Below are 21,936 nucleotides of genomic sequence, written 5' to 3'. Positions count from 1 at the left end.
CACTCGGGGCCTCTCAGTCACTTGTACGTCTGTTTTTGTAACGAAAACACTCATAATGTAGGAAACAGAACCCTTTTTTTCATTTGAATATGTCTACTCCCTTTGTCAGTTCCTCTCACGTTGTCCCCCAACCACTTGTAAATCTGTGTTCTTCTCGGTAATACCTATGAATCGACACAAAGCCTTTTTGACGTTTTTTACTTTGCCTCTTTTTAGTGGCCACCCTATTCCCCCTTTCAGAAACAAAACAACTTGTACAATTAACGGGAAATTAGCAGTCATTAACTTTTCGTCGGAGAGCCCAATTTCGGAAACAGTTTTTGGGCCCAAAAGCGGGGTTCTGTTTGAAAAAATGTAAATACTGCTGTCTTCTTGTGAATCTGAACACAGCGAATATATTTTCATGAACAGAATTTTTGATTCAAACAAAAAAACTGCTTTTGAAATTGGCAGAATCGATGCTGCTAATTTCACCTTAATATCGTTCCAAATGCAAGAACACACGCCTTTACCCATTTGAACCTTTCTCTCTTCTAGTAAGAGACCGTCTCCTTCTTTTGTCAACCCCCCGGTATTTTTTTTTTTGAAATGATGGTTCTACAATTGATGAAAGGATGGTAAGGGAAAGTAAAGAAGAAAGATTTTTTGGGAATGGAGGGGAAGAGTGGGAAGGAAGAAGGGGGGGGGGGTAATAGGTAGCTACGATTAACAAGTTGTCTTTGTGGCTCCTACCTTTTGTCCAATGCTGGAAGGTGCATGGGTCGAACCAAACTATAATCTGAGATTATAACCGAATTTGAACCCACAACACCCGCCAGGGCATGTGGCTCGCTGGTACCCGTGAACCTATGAACCACAGAGGCGCTGGACACAATGTCCAGTTCAGTCCAGAACAGTTCAGAAGTTCCGGAGCTATGGCGGAACATACATTCATACTCACGTTCCTCGTCCTACATTTCGGTCCTTCTGTCACGTACGTAAATAGGCATCGATTTGCGCAGTGAAAATTGCTACAATGGAAACGAAACAAAGCTTTTTTTACTTGGTGGAACCCCTCTCTTTTATCAAAGTCAGTTGCACAACTACAATCGATTTAAATACAAGAGAAACACAACCCCTTTTACTTATTTAGACCTCTCTCCCCCTTGTTAGGGATTCCCCCCTTTTTGTCAACTTCCCAGTGTTGATTCCCTTGTGCCAAGGAACCTAAGTGCCAAGTTTATTGAAGAGCCGTGAAGGTGTTTTGGAGGGAGGGTCTCTCCCCCTGTTGTGAATCACCCCCTTTTGTCAACCCCTTCAGTTCTGATTCCCGTATGTCAAGGAACATGTGTGCCAAGTTTGATGTAGAACCAGGCATTTCGAGGCCATGTCCAGGCATTTCGAAGTTATGGCCTCCCCACTGTTAGTAACCCCTCACCCCATTTTGTCAACCCCCCAGTGCTGATTCTCTTATATCATGGAACTTGTGTGCCAAGTTTGGTGGAGAACGGTCAAGACGTTCTGGAGCTATGGTGGAACATACAAACAAACAAACGTACTCACGCTCACTTGTATACTAGCTGACCCGTATTGCCACAAATTAAACTATGTTGTACATAAATCGTGAATCTCGGATGACCTTTGTCACAATCTCGAGTTTTGCAAGTTTGTTAGGAGTTCATAGGTGGTTTGAAATACAAATTTTCCTCACAGGACGGTAGAAAACAACTCCCCCCATTGCTTAGCCTGATAAAATAAAGCGGATAGCATTAAAATATTCGCTATGATTAGATAACATTTCGCCGAATACTATTTTGTGGAACACCACTTCTCGGTTGACCATAACGCGGAATATAGAGTTTCGTGGAAAGGTCAGTAGACCTAGGAAAATAAATAAACCTAGATAAAAGTGATCTCTGCGGGGGCCTGCTCCCGCAGTGGCCGGCGTTTCCGACGGCGGGTTGCCGGCAACACTCGCGGCTTGCGGCCGTCTCGCTCTGAATCATCTATTGTTACCAGTGACAGTTTCTGGTGGTCTTGTAATTGACTAATGTTTTATGAAAGAGTCTAAAATTTCTCGAGTTCGATTAGTTTTTAAGTTACGTAAAGATTTCTGTTTTATTTGTATGAGAGTCCTTATCCCCCTACCATAAAAAAAATCTGCCTCCAATACCCCCCAGATGCCAAATTTGGTTCGATTTGCTTGATTAGTTTTGGAGTTATGAGGAAATTTGTATTTCATTTATATGGGAGCCCCTCTCCTAAAATGGGGAGGAGTCCTAATTCATCATAGAAAAGTTCTTGCCTTCAAAAATACCCAAATGCCAAATTTGGTACCAATTGCTTGATCAGTTCTCTAGTTATGCCGAAATTTGTGTTTCATTTGTATGGGAGCCCCCCCTCCTGAGCAGGGGAGGGGTCTTAATTCATCATAGAAAAAAAATTTGCCTTTAAATGCCAAATGCCATGCCAAATTTGATTCCATTTACTTAATTAGTTGTCGAGTTATGAGGAAAGTTCTATTTCATTTGTATAGGAGCCACCCCCTCTCTTAAAAGGGTCATAATTCACCGTGGAAAAAATTTCTGCCTTCTAAAACCCACACATGCAAAATTTGGTCCCATTTGCTTGATTAGTTCTCAAGTTATGAGGAAATTTGTATTTCATTTGTATGGGAGCGCCCCCCCCCCCTCCTAAACGGAATTGGCGTCCTAATTCATCATATAAAAAATATAAAAAATGCCTCCGAAAATCCCTACATGCCAAATTGGGTTCCATTTGCTTGATTAGATCGATTTATGAGGAAACTTGTATTTCATTTGTTTGGGAGTCCCCCTTCTAAACAGGGTCCCCTCCTAATTCATCAAAAAAAATCTTGCCTCCTAAAACACCCACATACCAAATTTGGTTCCATTTGCTTGATCAGTTCTCTAGTTATGCAGAAATTTGTGTTTCATTTGTATGGGAGCCCCCCCCCCCCCCATCTAACTCTATGGGAGAAGAGGGGTCTCTAACTATCATAAAGGAACCTTCTCTGACCCCAAAACCCCTACATGCAAATTTTCACGCCGATCGGTTTAGTAGTTTTCGATTCTATAAGGATCCTACCGAGAGACAGACAGACAGACAGAAATCCATTTTTATAGGTATAGATATATTAAACCACAAATTTTACCTTTAACGTCCCACCGAAGTTCAATTTGGCCAAAAGATCGGTAATGTAATATCCTGCGGTTCACCATCTAACACAAATTAACTACTCATTCCATTTACGCGGGAAGCTGTAACCTCCAATGTACTATAAATACTAGGATTCTACATCCTCCCCCTCCCAGTTGCCCTAGTAGGCCTAGTGGTCAATGTAGTACATTGGGGTACGATGCTGGTATAGTAAGCCAGTCGCCTTATGTTCGAATCTCGACTGGGAGAGACTGTTGGAATCAAGAGGATCGTAGCAACTAGCCCTGCAATTGTCCTGTATTCTAACAGCTGGCTGCAAAGTCTGTCGTATAAAAACAGAAGGTCGAGTTTAGGGAACGAAATTTAGCACCTCTGTTTTGCTTTGCTTTTGCTGAGGAGGGTTTACAACATTTTTATAACATCTTAAGCTATTGGGAAATTTTCGACTGTTAATACACATTCACTAGTCACTAGACACAATCGCGGACAAGACACTTCTAACTCTTACAAAATGTTAAAATAGAACAAATTACTTTTAACTTACACGTCGACCGGTTTGAGGCATCATATGCCTATCTTCAGGACGAGAGCCGATTCCAAAAAAAATTTATTTGTTAATACACAATTACAGATTTGGAAATTGGTTATTTAGTCGTTAAATATAGTTTTTATTTTTACCCTAACGTTTCGATCACGTTTTTCTACTTCTTCAGGGTTTCTTAAATTGGGTTTTTATTAGTTATTGTGACATGAGTTAAAATTTACTCAAGATTCACAAAGTGATTAACATCCTAAACCTTGTAGAAAAATGAAATCGCGTAGAAATAAAGATATCCACGTCCTAGCACCTTTAATTTGCGAAATTGAAACTGTCTTCTTTACTCATATTTGAGTAAAGGGTGATGTTCAGTATTGCAGTACAGTATTGGAATGTGAAACAAGCGGATTTTAAATGAAAATACTTTTCTTTTGACAAGCAACCGCATTAAGATCAACTTTGATTGGTGCGCCATATTGTATTGCTATGCCTCACTTATAGTCAGTTTATGAAAGATGTGTCGCAGCCAGACCTGCTGGAAATAGAGGCATGCTCGCTCATTCATTTTTTTTTTGACATCAAAAGATTGAATCTAGTCATGCGGCATTTGAAGATATTAAGATAAACGACTCGCAAACAAAATCCCATGTTTGCATCCTCAACAATTTACTAATTACCTTCAAAATGCAAAGCAACTTCAAACCAAAAGTGGTTCAAATGAATCAACTATTTCCACTTAACCATTGAACGGGCAAACATCGTCTCAGCATTGTGCAAGTGCTAGTGCTGACCCAAGATGAGCATCGGCTGATCCCGATTTGGGAATACACACATCCTTTGCTGGGTAAATATTGTCATTTGACCGTGACCATATTTGGCCTGAACCCTCAGTCAGCAGTAGTTCCGTGGGAGCGAGAAACGCGCCCCAGCAACATTGCACCCCATCAAGCCGGGATCTCGTTCGGACCGTGCTCACTCGTAATATGCTTCATTTCCGGACAGTTCCGACTAACCTTTTCCAGGCTGCTAGCGCGGACACCAGCAGCGTCGGAATCGGAAGGCTCGCAATGTGCTGCTTTGTATCCGCACACTCACTGCCAGTACCTTTCGTGCGGAGAGCCGTTAGTCCTAGCAGCTCGGTGAGGATGACAAATTACTTGTTAGCACAGTTTCCCAGCCAAGGCTAATGATCAAAGGAAGTTTTTCAGACCGACGACGGCGGCTGATTTGTTTCCGTTTCCGCGGTGCTGAGGAACCGGCGAACTCGGCCCGAACATGCTCGTTATAGAGCGTTTTATATGAGGTTTACTAACGACGAGAGGACATCGTCGTCACGATGATTATGGTGTCGGTCGAAAACTTATCTAATGGGCCATGCCGCTTGGGGGCGGGGAGGATGCTGTAGCTGTAGGTAATTTGTGCGCCGTCACATGTCCACGGGTGAATGGTTGAAGGTAATTAAACGAGTTAAGGATGTGGTTGTTTTCAAGCGCTGGTGCAGGCCTTCTACAAAAACCCCTCACTGAAAAGTAATCGCAACATGGGGCAATCGAAAATGGAATATTCAACAAAATAAAAATGGTTTATCAAATCAAAGGCAAAGTCAACTATGGGTCAAGACTCAGATTAAAATTCAGCACTCAAAACAGGTCGAGGTCAAGAGTGGTAAACCAACATCACTGATGCAAGAAGTGAACGTAAAAAGCTAGAACATAAGTGTTGCTGAAGGACCACCAAATAAAAAATAGAACCAGGACTTAACTACTCTTCCACCTTACGAATCTACAGTTCAACTTGGTTGGTGTTGTAAGAGTTGTTGATAGTCGAAAAGCAGAAAAGAAAATCGTTCAAAACTAACTAGACTCGTGATGTTAAAAGCTTTTTTTCGCCCGGTTTTCGTGGAACCATTTATTGCTCTCGACCAGAAACGACATAATTACTTTCGTTCTGCCCCCTCCCCCCCAGTCAGTACCAGCGAGGACACAAACGTTGCAAGTGAAAACAAAAATCAATTCTAACTTGCTACCACCAGCCACCAGGAACATCGCAGGGATCCGCTAATGAAGAAGGTAGATTGCTGTGCGACTGGTAGTACCGTGCCGTGCTGTCGGTTCTATTATTTTTGCACATTGTTCACGGTAATCACGGTGCCGGCAAAATCAGGCAACCGAGCCGTAGGCCGGTTCAGGTTGGATTCTATTCCCGCCGATATGGGTGGATCTAGGCCGTGGATCATTGTGCAGTCTACCGAAGAAACAAATCATGGTAACTTCGTTTTTTGCGCACTCATGGTGTTCGGAATAATAAAATGAACACCGTAAGAAATTGGAACCTAATTGGAGGAGGGCTAGGCTCCCAGGACGAGAGCTAAGGGAGTTCTCGAGAAGACAAGCAACTTAAAAACTAACTTACTCGTGCTTCCTGTTCCTCTTGGGCAATTGCTAGAGCAGCGGCTTCGAGATCTTCGCTTGCAGAAATAGAGAGCTGATTGTGTGCTTATTCTTGATTTTTCTCCATTGCATTGAGGAGGAGTTGGAAAACACTGAGAGACGAGATGAAAAATGTTTCAGTGGGTGTAATTTTTCTTCCAGTTGTTGAACACGGTGGCAATTTTCCTCTTCTCCTATGCTCGTGTCCGGCTTGGCGGAAAGAAAGGGTAGCGGGCACGGCGAACGGCTCCTTTTCCCGACTGTCAACCGGCCAAGCAGCCAGCAAAGCAAGCAAGCAACGAACTTGCAGACGATTCCAGGCATTCGTTTTTATGATGTTCTCTCACACGACGTGGAACAGATTTATGAAAGGTAGGTGCTCAGTTTGCTTTGCAGGCTCGCAGACTGCCGCGGGTGCTGGGTAAAAGGATGCTTAAATTTTACAGTGCACTTGGTTTTGTGTTCTTTGCTTTTCAGGGTCATTGAGAAGAATAAAGGAGCCTTTTTATATAAAATAAAAATCAAAAGGAATTCCTGCGCGGTTGAAGTGCACCGACTTTTGATGGTCATCGTTTGGCGTAATCCTTTTTTGTCTCTTATCTGCTGCTGCTGCTTTGCTAGCTCCGTCACGAAACTATGACTAGTGAAGGGTATCTTGTATGTTGAGATACTTTTTAGAAAGTGTAGGCGTTCCGGATGCGGAACGCAATGATATTATCCGTGCTCTATCAAATATGCGATGGGAAAACGGTGCTACTATAATCAATTCAGACAGATTTTTTTGGCAATTTCGAAAAGCTTTTCAAGAAATTCTGTTGAAACATGTACATTCAGCTAAAAAAATTATAACACAAACACAATTTGTTGTGACTAACAATCAATGCATCTCATAAAAGAACTGAATTTCAAGCAAATTAAATTTTGACAGATTTTTATTCTTGACATGATTAAAACCACATCTAAATATATGAGAGTCTTGATTTGCCTGTCTGTAGGTAAAACCTCAGTGCCATTGGCAAAATCTACAACATAAGTGGTAGACAAGTTTTACCCAATGTTGCGTGCAAGTTTGGTCTAGCAAAATGCTAGAATGAAATCCAACTGTCTAAATGACATTCGTTATTCATTTTGGCTCTACCAACCTCATTCAGCACATGAATTCAGGGTAATTTTGAACACATTTTTAATTTTAAAAGTGCACACACACACACTCGCACAGCACAGCACAGCACAGCACAGCACAGCACAGCATAGAACAGCACAGCACAGCACAGCACAGCACAGCACAGCACAGCACAGCACAGCACAGCACAGCACAGCACAGCACAGCACAGCACAGCACAGCACTGCACAGCACAGGTGGACTTCCCGATGCAAACCCCTACGGAGCGGTCACCAACAATGTACGGTCCAGAAAATAGGGCCAGCGCTGATGGTCTGCAAGGCTACAACGATGAAATAGTGACAGTGGCTAGACGGCCAAAGAGCAAGAAGGCCCCTGGTCCGGGTGGAACTCCTAACGCGGCTCTTAAGGCAGCAATACAACCGTTCCCGAATATGTTCAGAACCGTGCTGCAGAAACGCCTAGAAGATGATTGCTTCCCGGACAGATGGAACATCCAGAAGCTGCCCAAGTAACATTGAAGGTTTTATTACACTCTTATTAGTGTTTTTGCAACCAAAATTGGTCATAAATACCGTTATAAAACTGCTATAAAACTCAAATTGTTACTTGGGTGGTGCTGTTGTTTTTATTACACTCTCATTAGTGTTTTTGCAACCAAAATTGGTCATAAATACCGTTATAAAACTGCTATAAAACTTAAATTGTTACTTGGGTGGTGCTGTTGCCGAAGTCAGCAAAGCCTGCGAGGAATCCATCGTCATACAGGCCGATATGTCTGCGGAATACATGTGGAAACCCTTGGAAAGGGTAGTCCTGAACAGACTTACAAGGCATACAAAAGGTGAACACGGTCAGTCAAACATGCAGTTCGGATTCCCGAAAGGGAAATCCTCGGTAGATGCTTTTCGGACAGTAATCGTACTAGCCGAGAAGTCGTCCATACAGAAAGGAAGAGCCGATCGTTTTTGCGCCGTTGTAACGATCGACATAAAAATGCCTCCCAGAGAACATTTTTGTTGTATAACAGCTTATCAAGCTCTCGTTCCATTGGTTCTAGCTATACAATAGGTGAATAAGCTACTAATAAACAAAAATGTTTGTTGGGCTTTAACAGTGCCAGTTGGGAGGCCATCGCCGAGTCGCTGCATGGAACGTATCTACCGAAATATCTATGCAGAATTCTGAGGAGTTACTTCACGAATCACGCACTAGTTTATGAGACCACTAAGGAGTGTAAGACTTTGAACATTACGGCGGGAGTTCCGCAAGGCTCCATCTTCGGTCCGACGCACAGTGGAACGGCTTCAAAAAAAGGCGGGCATCATCTTTTGCGTAGAAACTACTAAGTTTTCTGCGTTTGTGTCTTCACAAAAGTCTTTTGATTTTTGAAGTACTTTTTTGTTATATCAAAAAAAATGCAATAACCCTTTATAGGGCCGTGGCAATAAAATTGCCACCAACGAAAAATATTTGTTTTGCGTTTATAATGACATCAATATAATTATAGAAGCAAAATAAAAAATTTTTGTTAGTGGCAATATAGTTGCCACTGCCTGATAAAGGGTTAAGGTGGGTCAATAAATAACCAATTTATCCTTTTTAATTAAAGCCAAACATGAACAAAGCCCAAGAAAAAGTTGTACAAAATGTTAATTAGGGAGTTTTTGTCGAAGAAAAAAAAAAGCTCCAGCTAGTTAGCAACTGTAAAGCTGTACAACGCGAAGTCATCTCCTTCGGAAAGTACATTACTGCTTTAACGCGTGCTGTCAAGCATCTAGGAGTAATGATAGACGACCGGTTAAACGTCAACTGCCACGTCGACTACGCTTGCGAGAAGGCGACGTAGGTTATCAATGTGGTAGCCAGAATTATGCCATGCCGTATAGTTACGGGCCTAGTAGTAGCAAGCGGAGGCTGCTGGCTAGTGTACCATCGTCGACACTGCGGTACGGAGGTCCAGCTTGGATCAGTCGTCAGTGCTTATAGAACAATATCGTCGGAGGTAGTATATGTTATCGCTGGAACGATGCACATCGGGATCATGCTTGTGGAAGACAACGACTGCTACGGAGGAAGAAACACCAGAGTTACCCAGAAAGTAGTGAGGGAAGAGTCGGCGATCAAATGGTCGCAAGAGTGGGATACGGCAGACGCGCCGACTCTTACTGGCTGAATAGGAAACATGGAGAATTTGGGTACCACTGACTTGACCTAGTTTCTCTCGGCTCACGGTCGCTTCAGGTAATTCTGCACCGGTTCGGCTACGCAGCGACGTCATTCTGTCCGGAATGCAGAGAGACGATAGAAATACCACAGCACGTAGTCTTTGTATGTCCTCGATTTGCCGTGGTGCGAAGGAAGATACCACCCTTGACCGTGGAGAACATATGTAGTGGGCGAAATGTGACGGGACGACAGCGTATGAAATGCCGTCAAGTGGAAGTGGAGAAATGACCGGCGAACTACCAATCACGGTTAGCATCGTCTCGACAGACGCATCGGGGGCGGAGTGAGGAACGCGACGGAACCAAGCTTGGTTACCCTGCGAGGGTAACCGCAAGGAGATGGAAGTCATGACGGTCACCATCTCTGAATCGGTTCACGTATTGCCAGATGAACTGAAATAGAGTGACGAACGCAACGGAGCAGTGCTGAGCTCGATAAAAAACCATGCGAGGGCGGTCGTAAGGAGATGGAAATCATGACGATCAACATCTCTACAGGTGCAGGGAAAGTAGGCGGTCAAGCAACATGGAGTAGCCTCAGGTATGGCAGAACCCTGCGAGGGTAGTTGTGAAGGAATGAACGTTATGACGGTCGCCATTTCCGAATCGGTTTATGTTTCGAGAAGTGTACAGCGCAGTGTATAGAACCACCTTTCCCCCGAAGTTATACTTATCGGCAGGCATGGGGGGTTAAGATTAGGCGCCCGTGAAGTTTTTAGTTTGAGAGTCTTCTGGTCGAAGCTCTGTACAGACTGCCAGGGGGTTATCAAAGGGCCGGTTATCGACTTGAATGTGTCGTTGAATTTTCTTACTCGTGTTGTTGTCGGTGATGACAGGAGATTCGAAATAACAGGGTGTTAGGTAGCTTAATGCAGATAATTCAGGGGGTGATAGAGGACCTCAGTTGACGAAAAAAATCCTTCTACGCCTATGACCAAATCTCAATTGTTACAGAGTTCTGTTTGCCTTAAATTAGCTCTTGTACAAAAACTATGCTAGCTAGCTAAATTCTGTTACTTTCATTCGAAAGCTGACAAAATTTTGAATTGAAAATTGCTCTTACACCTCCTACTCCATGAGATTTAGTAACTTTTTAGAAGCAAAAAGTTTTGAATTAACTGTTTCTCTAGGCATTTTTTTTTAATTTCTCCTAAAAATGTGTGATAAAATTGATTGCTTTTATTTACCAACTAGCTGACCCGACAAACTTCGTATTGCCACAAATTAACCTGTGTTGTACATAAATCATGAATCTCGGATGATCTTTGTCACTTCTCGAGTTTTGCAAGCCCCCCAGTGGGCGGCGCTTCCGACGGCGGGTCACCGGCAACACTCGCGACCGGCTCGTCCTGAATGATCTAGTGTTACTATAGATAGTTTTTGTGGTCTTGTTATTGACTAATGTTTTATGGAAGAGTCTCGAATTTCTCGAGTTGGATTAGTTTTTGAGTTTCGCTAAAATTTCTGTTTTATTTGTATGAGAGTCCATATCCCCCTACCACAGGGGTGAGAGGTCTTTAACTATCATAAAATAAATTCAAGGCTCAAAAATCTCCTACATGCTAAATTTGGTTCCATTTGCTTGATTAGTACTCAAATTATAAGGAAATTTGTATTTCATTTGTATGGGAGCCCACCCTCTTAAAAGGAAGGAAAGGGGGCGTAATACACCACAGAAAAAAAATTCTGCCATCTAAAACTCTCACATGCCAAATTTGGTTCCATTTGCTTGATTAGTTCTAAAGTTATGAGCAAATTTGTATTTCGTTTGAATGGGAGCCCCCCCCCCTCCTAAAAAGGTAAGAAGTCCTAATTCATCATGGGAAAAATGGTTGCCTCCAAAAACACCCACATGCCAAATATGGTTCCATTTGCTTGATTAGTTCTCGAATTATGAGGAAATTTGTATTTCATTTGTGTAGAAGCCCTCCCTCTTGAAGTGTGGAAGGATCCTAATTCACCGTAGAAAATATTTTTGCCTCCAAAAACCTCCACATGCCGAATTTGGTTCTATTTGCTTGATTAGTTCTCGAGTTATGGGGAAATTTGTATTTCATTTGTATTGGAGCCCCCCCTTCTAATGTGGGAAGAGGTCCTAATTCATCACAGAAAAAATTCTTGCCTCCAAAAACACCTACACGCCAAATTTGGTTCCATTTGCTGGATTAGTTCTCGAGTTATGAGGAAATTTGTATTTCATTTGTATAGGACCCCCCCTCCTAAAGTGGGGAGGGGTCCCAATTCATCATTGAAAAAAAAAATTGTCTCCAAAAACACACATATGCCAAATTTGGTTGCATTTGCTTGATTAGTTCTCGAGTTATGAGGAAATTTGTATTTCATTTGTACAGGAGCCCCCCCCTCTTAGAGTGGGGAGGGGTCCTAATTCACCGTAGAAAATTTTCTTGCCCTCGAAAACCTTCACATGCCAAAGTTGGTTCTATTTGCTTGATTAGTTCTCGAGTTATGAGGAAATTTATATGGAAGCCCCCCCTCTTAAAGGGGAGAGGAGTTACAATTCCCCTTATAAAGAGGGAGGGGTCTCAATTTACCATAGAATAAATTCTTGTCACCGAAAACACCCACATGCCAAATTTGGTTCTATTTGCTTGATTAGTTCTCGAGTTATGAGGAAATTTGTATTTCATTTGTATAGGAGCCCCCCCTCCTAAAGTGGGGAGAGGTTCTTATTCATCATAGAAAACATTCTTGCCTCCAAAAACACCTACATGCCAAATTTGGTTCCATTTGCTGGATTAGCTCTCGAGTTATAAGGAAATTTGTATTTCGCTTGTATAGGAGCCCCCCCCCCTCTTAAAGTAGGGAGGGGTCCCAATTCATCATAGAAAAAAATTTTGTCTTCAAAAACACACACATGCCAAATTTGGTTCCATTTGCTTGATTAGTTCTCGAGTTATGAGGAAATTTGTATGGAACCCCCCCCCCCCCCTCTTAAAGGGGATAGGAGTTATAATTCCCCTTATAAAGAGGGGAGGGGTCTCAAATTATCCTAGAATAAATTCTTGTCACCGAAAACACCCACATGCCAAATTTGGTTCTATTTGCTTGATTAGTTCTCGAGTTATGCAGAAATTTGTGTTTCATTTGTATGGGAGCCCCCCCTCTTAGTGGGGGGAGGGGTCTCTAACCATCACTAAAACCTTTCCTGGCCCCAAAAACCTCTACATGCAAATTTTCACGCCGATTGGTTCAGTAGTTTTTGATTCTATAAGGAACACAGGACAGACAGACAGACAGACAGACAGAAATCCTTCTTTATAGCTATAGATTTAAAGCTCTGGTACTGTTCCCCAAATGACTTTGGGTGTTGAATTAGAATCTGAAAACTGCTCGAACTCATACATCACGCATAGCACACTAGATCACCGCGTGCGACGGACATGGTTAGACCCATTTGAAAAAAAAAAACTACGAAACTGACTTCTTGGGCCGGTTCTGAAAACGATCGCAGTCTTATTAAAATGTATTCTCCGGAAGCACTCGCGGACATTCACCTTTGTTGTGGCTTCGCTAATTGCGTAGCAACGACGGCCCAGCAGGAGTATGGTTGCACAATTTCTGATCGTCGGCAACCTAATGTAAATAAGTGAACACAAATCTAGCAATGTTCGTACTGTTGCACAATGATTTTAATTCAGGGACGTCAATGACAACGCACCGTCGCTTCCAAGAAGGGACGTTGTTTTCTACGAGGCTTCGAGGGAAGCCTCAGCTTCATCAGCAAGTGGCGTCAGCGATTGACCATAGAATTTGGGAATCGTGGAAAATGATTTCAAGACAAGCACAAGGCAAATTGCGGAACAGTCCCTTGTCAGCATGGAAGTGTGGAACGTGCTGAACCGGGTAAAAATGCATCCTTTCCACAGTACAGGTTCAAGAGCTGCTGCCAGCAAATGAAACTAAGCGGCTTGAGTTTTGCGTGATTATGCAAGAAAAAGTGGAGGCGAACCCTCAATTTATGAAAAACATTGTTGTTGTTTTTCATACGTGTCAGACTGTGTTCATTGCACGCGGTAATCTAGTGTGCTATGCGTGATTTATGAATTCTTGCAGTTTTCAGATACTAATTCAACACCTAATACGATACGTTTAAAATGAAATTGCAACTAAACTAAAAGAGATAGACGTTTTACGTCAAAGAACACATTGGGAAGCGGTACCAGGGCTTTAAATCGGTGAATAACAGCAATCAGCTTTATCACACATTTTTAGGAGAAATTCGATAAAAATGCCGTGAGAAACACTCATTTCATAGCCTTTTGCCTCTAAAAAGTTACTAAATCATATAAAACCTTAAACCTCCTAAGAACAATTTTCAGTACAAAATTTTCTCAGCCCTCAAGTGAAAGTAACAGAATTGACTAAGCTAGCAAAGTTTAGCAAAGCAAAGTACCAGAGCTAATTTAAGGCAAACTGAATCGAAAACTAAAAATATTTAATAACTCTGTAACAATTGAGATTTGACTATATGCGTAGTTTCGTCAAATATGGTCCTCTATCACTACTCCCTGAAATATCTGTATATGAACTCGTCATCTACTTCATGTCCCGTAGACGCATGTAGTTCTCGGCACCTTGCCGGTTAGAACTTTGTGCACTTATTTACTGCTACTATATAATGGTTCGAGACGGAATCCGCAACTCGTAGGGAGCGGATGTCAGTAATATTCGAGAAAACCCTGTTATTGCTGAGAACGTGGCCAATTTGGTTTATGGTTTATTGGTTAGATCTCTAGGGTGGCTTTTTGCTATCTTTGCTTCACTTCGCTATCGACCTAGACGTTCATGTTCCTGGTAATGCGCGGCTGTCAGGCGTTGTCTTCAGCTGTATATAGAACACTTCCTTCTTTTGTCGGATCTACCTTCGTAGGGAAGAAACGACTTGGTGGCACCAGAACGGTGGTAACATTGGGCCTTGTTGCCACAGATCTTACACACCTTCTTGCCTTTACGACAAAGCACGTGTAGTGACACGATACCTACCTTTCTACCATCACCCACAAAATTCTACAGACCACAATTACAGGTACCAAGCTTTCATTCCACATTCTTGTTTTGTTCCGTGAGTCCATGCCGATTGGTCTGAGTCCATTTTTTCGATTGTTCATATTACTTTATGACTGCTTAGGGACACGTTCCTTAATTCAGCCTCCCGCTCCTGGTCAGACACTGTCATGAGCCGCTCCTAACATAGAGTGCAGGCGCTAACGAGGATGGCAAAACGGTTCGAAAACAAACCTTCAAGGCTGGTAAAGTCTAAGAGAGAACGTAAATACAACAACAATGTTAGTTCTAGTGAATATATAAGAGGAAAACTTTAAGTGAATTGAAGGAATTACGTAATCATAAGGTGTATGAAATAAATTTTATTGTTAATCGAGTTGCCACTGTACAATCTCCAACAATATTTCCCCACAGTTAAGACAAGCTACTTTACTTACTTAGGTGGCTTGCCGTCCTAAGACAAATCCTGTCGAACAAAGTTTCTCCATGTAACTCGGTTGAGGACTACCGCTCTCCAATTCCTCGGACACCGGGTACTCTCCGCCAGATCTCGCTCCACCTGGTCTAGCCATCTTGCTCGCTGCGCTCCTGGTCGTCTTGTTCCTACCGGATTTGAGTCGGACACTATCTTTGCAGGGTAGTTGTCCGGCATTCTTGCAACATGCCCTGCCCATCGTATCCGTCCAGCTTTAGCCACCTTCTGCTTACTGGGTTCGCCATAGAGCTGTGCAAGTTCATGGTTCATCCTCCGCCTCCATACTCCGTTCTCCTGTACGCCGCCGAAGATCGTTCTTAGCACTCGTCGTTCGAAAACTCCGAGCACTCGCAGGTCCTCCTCGAGCATTGTCCATGTTTCATGCCCGTAGAGAACAACCGGTCTAATAAGCGTCTTGTACAGGGTGCACTTTGTACGGGGACTTAGTCTGCTCGACCGCAATTGCTTGTGAAGCCCATAGTAAGCACGACTTCCGCTGATAAGACGCCTCCGAATCTCACGGCTGGTATCACTGTCCGCCGTTACCAGTGAGCCAAGGTAGACAAATTCATCGACAACCTCAAACTCATCGCCGTCGATCAGTATACTACTGTCCAAGCGGTGTCGTTCGGCCTCGGTTCCGCTGGCCAGCATGTACTTTGTTTTAGACGTATTTACCTTTAACCCAATCTTTTCTGCTTCACGCTTTAGTCTGGTGTACTGTTCAGCCACCGCCACAGATGTTCTGCCGATAATATCCATGTCATCGGCAAAGCAGACGAATTGACTAGATTTGTTGAATATCGTGCCCCGCATGTTGATGTCCGCTCGGTTGATAACACCTTATAGCGCTATGTTGAACAGCAGGCATGAAACACCATCACCTTGACGAAGCCCTCTGTGTGATTCGAATGAACTTGACAATCCACCCGAAATCCGAACACAGCACTGTGTACCATCTATCGTAGATTTAATCAGTTTGATGAGCTTCCTGGGGAAGCTGTTCTCGTCCATGATTTTCCATAGCTCTTTCCGGTCGATGGTATCATATGCGGTTTTGAAGTCAACGAATAAATGATGCGTGGGAACTCTGTATTCACGGCCCTTTTGGAGGATTTGCCGCAGTGTAAATATTTGATCCACTGTAGACCGACCTTCGACGAAGCCGGCTTGATAAGTAGTAGTAGTAGTAGTAGTAGTAGTAGTAGTAGTAGTAGTAGTAGGGGAAAGCCATCATCATTTCAAGGACTTGCCAATGTATGTGGGTAGAATTACAGGAGATCCAAATTTGATTATCAAATGAATTTCACACTAATGCTGTTACAGAAGGGCCAAAAGGGATTGTGCGGACCCACAAGCAGAGGCACTTGTGCGCATTCCGGGGTTATAAGAGTCGCCTTCCAGCATTAGGATACTTCCATGTAATAATCAATTTCGATGTACCAACTTTAACCCACGTGATGATTTGTTTGTTTTAAATTGAGAAGTGCCATATTTGCTGCAGACCTTAAGGATTCAGGTTGGCAATCCACTCCATCATCCAGTCTTCCACATTTATGATATCAATAATAATACTGTTAATAATATGATATTAAGATGAAATGTGGCATATATGGGTAAAATTAGAACAATCTCACCAGCAGTCCTTCGTATGGAATAGCGTGCTTTGAGGTTCCATAAGTGCTTCTAATAGTTAATTTAATTTTTCATTCTGGTATCCATGTGCAGTATTAAAACTCGTTTTGGTCAAAGTTTTTACTATATAGCAGGAGATGCTTCATAAGCTGAAACGAAAAAAATAATTAAAATAACTTATTAGGCGTACCTATTAGCTAGGTCGTGTAGCTCCGTCGTCTGCCCAAAACCGCGGTTTTGAGACCAGGCAGCCGGGAACCACCCAGCATCGCGCCTCCTAGCTTGGCTACTCAATAGAGCATTACCAGGTATGGCCACGTGGAGGCGCTAGGCAGGGGCTTGGGATGGCTAGAGCTATATTGGACGCTCCTCATTTGCCTTCCCCATTTCATACCCTCGACGAAGCCGGCTTGATAAGTTCCCACAAATCTATTCGCAATTGGTGATAGACGGCGGAAAATGATTTGGGACAGCACCTTATAAGCGGCATTGAGAACGGTGATCGTATCTTTTTGTAGATAGGGCAGATAACCCCATCTTTCCATTCCTCCGGTAGCTGTTCCGTATCCCAAATTCTAACAATTAGTCGGTGCAGACAAACGACCAGCTTTTCTGGTCCCATTTTACCAGTTAAGACAAGCAAAGATGTGAATTAAATCATTGCAAATGAGGCAAATTATTGGTACTCCAAGCTTCGAGTCACTTCTTTCAGTATCATTCTATGACAGCTCTTAGCTTCGTACAACGGTATTTGGGATTCTACCCTATCCTAGTCATCGTTTGACAAAGAGCACAATTTGTTCTACGTGCGAGTTGCGTGTTTAGTTGCGAACCTGTAAACGTCAAACAAATCAGTCCCGTCCGTCCAACCACGAATCACGAATAGAGTCGAATCCCGTTGGACACCATCTACTATAAGCATTGTAAGCGAGGCTGCACGATTCCAGTGGGACAAAAGAACCGCTGACGCACAGGAAATAAAAGCACTTAACACGAGAACAACCGATTGAGGTTGCTTTTGGGAGGAGAAGGTCACACCGCTTCTTGTACTCTACCGCAATCCGGAACGAAGCAGTCGTAATTAGCACGCATCAAAACCAGTATTTGACAATTGAAGGGCTTCACTATGTCATCTTTTCTACTAACTTACTATCAAATTTAGAAAATATATTGGAAAACTCACACATACCCATGCTGCTCCATCGTCCTTCAACATTCCCTGTTTTCTGCTATCAAAGTAATGCTCATCTTCTCCGTCTCTGTTCGCGAATCGACAACCGCAGGCGAAAAATGCTCCTGAACCTCATTACTTAGTACAAGATACGATGCTTATGTGCTTTATTGGTCCCCATCTCGTTCCACGCTGCGTGCGGTGGGTGACGAAGGATTTATACACTCAGCTGCGTCGATGATATCGGTCATATGCCACTAGCGCCAGCCGTGGCGACGAGAGGGACGAGAGGCCACATGGTGTGCAGCTGAATGGTGCTGGGTGCCGGGTGGATATTTTTTCCGTCATGCCACCACTCCACCGCTCCGGTTCTGATGACTATAATGATGTAGAATAGATGCAGCCCAGCCAGCCAGCCAGCCAGCCATCCATCCATCCTGTGCCTGGTGGAACGATTCATTCTGCCGCATCACATATGAGCGTTTTTCTCTTGATGCGAGAAATAGACCGAGAGCTGGTAGTAGTAGAGCCTTAGGTGGTGAAATGTTAAACGTCATGCAAACGGCCTTCTTCCTTCGGTCTCGTTATTAAACCTGAGCTGGTGGAATAGCGCTAAAGACGAAAGTTGTTTTTCCTCAATCATTAAACCCCCCCCCCCCCCTGCTTGCTGGCACATGCATCGACCGTAAGCCTATTAGGACGCTGTTGGTGAAGCTAGACTCAGCTAGTGGTCCGTTTCAGTAATTTACCTCTTCCTGTTAAGGACTTGCCTAGTTATCGGCTGGTTGTTATCGATGCTACACCCGATGTGGTGCTGTGTGAAAATGGCAGCCAAACTGGGATGCAGTTCCGCTTTTGTTACGACGATGATGCTCTCCCGTTGCCACACGCTGCGACTTGTAGGATCGATACAAATCCGCTTACAGGGAGTTGTGAAATCGACAGTAGGGCATCCTCTTGGAGGGAACGGTTAATCAACTGTCATCGTTGCTGGAGGGTTACGTTGAAATGCATATAAAAGCGGAAATGTTCCACCCAGATTCGCGAACTGATCCAGAATAACTTTTGCTGATTTGGTATGAATTTTGTATTAATTTTTTCAACTCCATCGAATATACCATTTTACACTGTCAGTTGATGATCAATTCTATCTAATAGAGGTATTGGATAAACCATTCTACCATAAGTTACGAGCTGGATATGCGATTTTCTTGAGACTTGGTTGGAGTTATAGACAACCTCGAATTGGAAACAAAAATAGTTGAAAAATCCATAAATTTTGCACCCGTCGGAATAGAATCATAAAATTCAGCACCACAGTCCGGGTTTGTGGAATAATAAAAAAATTTCCTGCAGTCTAAAAAAAATGCACTACTAGTTGAGATATTACATTAACGCTTATAAATATATCCGAATCCAGCACTAAAAGTAATCCGCTCTGGCGGCATGCAACACACACCGGCGGTCCTGCCCGGTTTATGTGTTCTTCCCTCGTTCTCGGTGTGCAGGTCGTAAACACAGTGCCAGTATCCGTTTGGTTCTGCAACCAACAACAACAACAACAACAACAACAAAAAAAGAACACTATTTGTTCCCTGTCATGATCCGAAGCTCGGGAGGATGTTACGCGAAGCATTGCTGCCACATGTTAAGTCTATCTACATACTCCTACGCTACTATCGCAACTACTACACGGCTGGCTGGCAGTGGCAGATTTGCATATCGACAGACGAGCAGATGTTCCGGTTTAGCGCGGCCAAGCCGGCAAGTAATACATTGCAATCATTATTATTATTTCAGTTTAGCTTTCCGTGTTTCACGCTTACCCGGCTCCCGGAGCCGGTGCACCGACTGTGTTCCTGAAGGTGTAATCTGGGAGAAATTCATTGCTGTGCGAAGTATTGCATGAACTGATTTCCACTGGACAGAGAGAGGATACGTTTCAAATGTCGGGATAATATTTAATACGATGAAATGATATGCGCTGTGTTTGTTTCGAACCAATAAGCTTGCAAGAGAATTTTCAAATTTCCGACTGCTGTGAACCTAAATTTTAATGATTTGCTTACCCTTCCAGGAGTTGGATTTCTATTCTACGTTGGCACGTTGGCTCGGGAAACTGGCTAGTTTCACCATTAATAATGCTATCCGTTTTCATTATTGAAACAGAGAACAATGTGCCTAGTTCCTGCTGATTCACTAATATCACTAACTGTTAGCGTGCCATTTCGGTACTATTCCAACACCGTAGCGATCTGATTACGGGCCTCTGAATCATTTCGGACTAGTCTAGTAAGCAATTAATGTCTACAGATGTAATTCCGGGAAACGAATCCTCTGCATTATAACAAAACCAACTTTTATGCACGACTTTACCCAGCTAAATACTTGCTTTCAAACGTTTTCAACGAGACCCTTTTAGGGCGAAATTTCATGCACGAATAACCGAAATGCAGTTCACTGGCGGTAGGCTGCATCCGTGGATGCACTCTGGACAAACAATGGCCAGCTGTGTAATGAACCGTAGGTTGTTTACGACTTGTCGGCATACATAAACATAAAACAGCACCCATTGTGATAGGTGGTGGTTCGGTTTTCCGCGGCGTAGGTAGAGCCCACGGTTGTAGCGGAATGTAGGTAGATGGCAAGGCTAGTTTTATTGCGTGGGCCCACGACCGCTGCACCGGTAGCATCCACAAACTGTTAATTGAATTTCCATTCTTAAATTTGGTGCTCGCCCAGTGATTCGCCAAGTTCGCCGAAAGTTCTCGATTCGATCGGATCAGGCAAACCCGATTCGTGGTATTCTAAAATATCCATTCAATTGATAGTTTCGCAAATGGTTAGGCGGATTACATTGTTCTCTGTTCAATTTAAATGTTTATAATTCCTAATTAATTAAAATTAAAACCTCATCGTTAGGGCTTGCAATTGAAAAGCTTTGTATAGTCAATGCAATTATTAAATTTACCGCTTCTAAAGACGTAATTTGTGTTCCGTTTAAATTTAGCAACCACATTTACTAGCATTTACTTTTACTTTACTTTTACTTTACTTTTACTTTACTTTTACTTTACTTTTACTTTACTTTTACTTTACTTTTACTTTACTTTTACTTTACTTTTACTTTACTTTTACTTTACTTTTACTTTACTTTTACTTTACTTTTACTTTACTTTTACTTTACTTTTACTTTACTTTTACTTTACTTTTACTTTACTTTTACTTTACTTTTACTTTACTTTTACTTTACTTTTACTTTACTTTTACTTTACTTTTACTTTACTTTTACTTTACTTTTACTTTACTTTTACTTTACTTTTACTTTACTTTTACTTTACTTTTACTTTACTTTTACTTTACTTTTACTTTACTTTTACTTTACTTTTACTTTACTTTTACTTTACTTTTACTTTACTTTTACTTTACTTTTACTTTACTTTTACTTTACTTTTACTTTACTTTTACTTTACTTTTACTTTACTTTTACTTTACTTTTACTTTACTTTTACTTTACTTTTACTTTACTTTTACTTTACTTTTACTTTACACACAGATAGACAGGCTAGACCGACAGACTGAACAGACAGACTGGACAGACAACCTGGACAGACAGACAGACACACTAGTGACATCACCCTTGAGATCCGGAGGCGTATTATCAACGGAAGTCATGCCTACTATGGACTTCACAAGCAATCACGGTCGAGCAGACTACGTCCCCGCACCAAGTGTACCCTGTACAAGACGCTCATTAGACCCGTTGTTCTTTACGGGCATTAAACATGGACAATGCTCGAGCAGGACCTGCGAGTATTCGGAGTTTTCGAAAGACGAGTGCTAAGAACGATCCTCGGCAGCGTACAGGAGAACGGAGTATGGACACGGAGGATGAACCAACTCGCGCAGCTCAATGGCGAACCCAGTATCCAGAAGGTGGCTGAAGCTGGACGGATACGATGGGCAGGGCATGTTGCAAGAATGCCGGAAAACAACCCTGCAAAGATGGTGTTTGCCTCAAATCCGGTATGAATAAGACGGCAAGGGGGGTAGGTGCATCGAGTAAGATGGTTAGATTAGGTGGAGCGAGATCTGGGGAGTATTCGGTGTCCGAGGAATTGGAGGGTGGTTGCACAACCCACAACCGAGTAAA

The 21,936-nt window shown here is 42.7% G+C and overlaps 1 protein-coding gene and 1 long non-coding RNA gene across 2 annotated transcripts in view; one reads left to right on the top strand and one right to left on the bottom strand.

The window, feature by feature from the left end:
- LOC128732596 (translational regulator orb2) overlaps positions 1-21,936 on the top strand; it is a 414,401-nt gene that overhangs the window by 359,146 nt on the left and 33,319 nt on the right. The window lies entirely within an intron of this gene.
- LOC128732597 (uncharacterized) lies at positions 15,350-20,205 on the bottom strand. The gene is made up of 3 exons (XR_008411818.1): positions 19,853-20,205; positions 16,615-16,761; positions 15,350-16,551 (listed from the first exon to the last, which is right to left on the bottom strand). It is a non-coding gene; the product is annotated as an uncharacterized LOC128732597 (long non-coding RNA).

This window comes from Sabethes cyaneus, chromosome 1 (assembly GCF_943734655.1).
Source record: "Sabethes cyaneus chromosome 1, idSabCyanKW18_F2, whole genome shotgun sequence".
Lineage (NCBI taxonomy): Eukaryota > Metazoa > Arthropoda > Insecta > Diptera > Culicidae > Sabethes > Sabethes cyaneus.
This window is presented reverse-complemented; position numbering and strand designations above follow the sequence as displayed.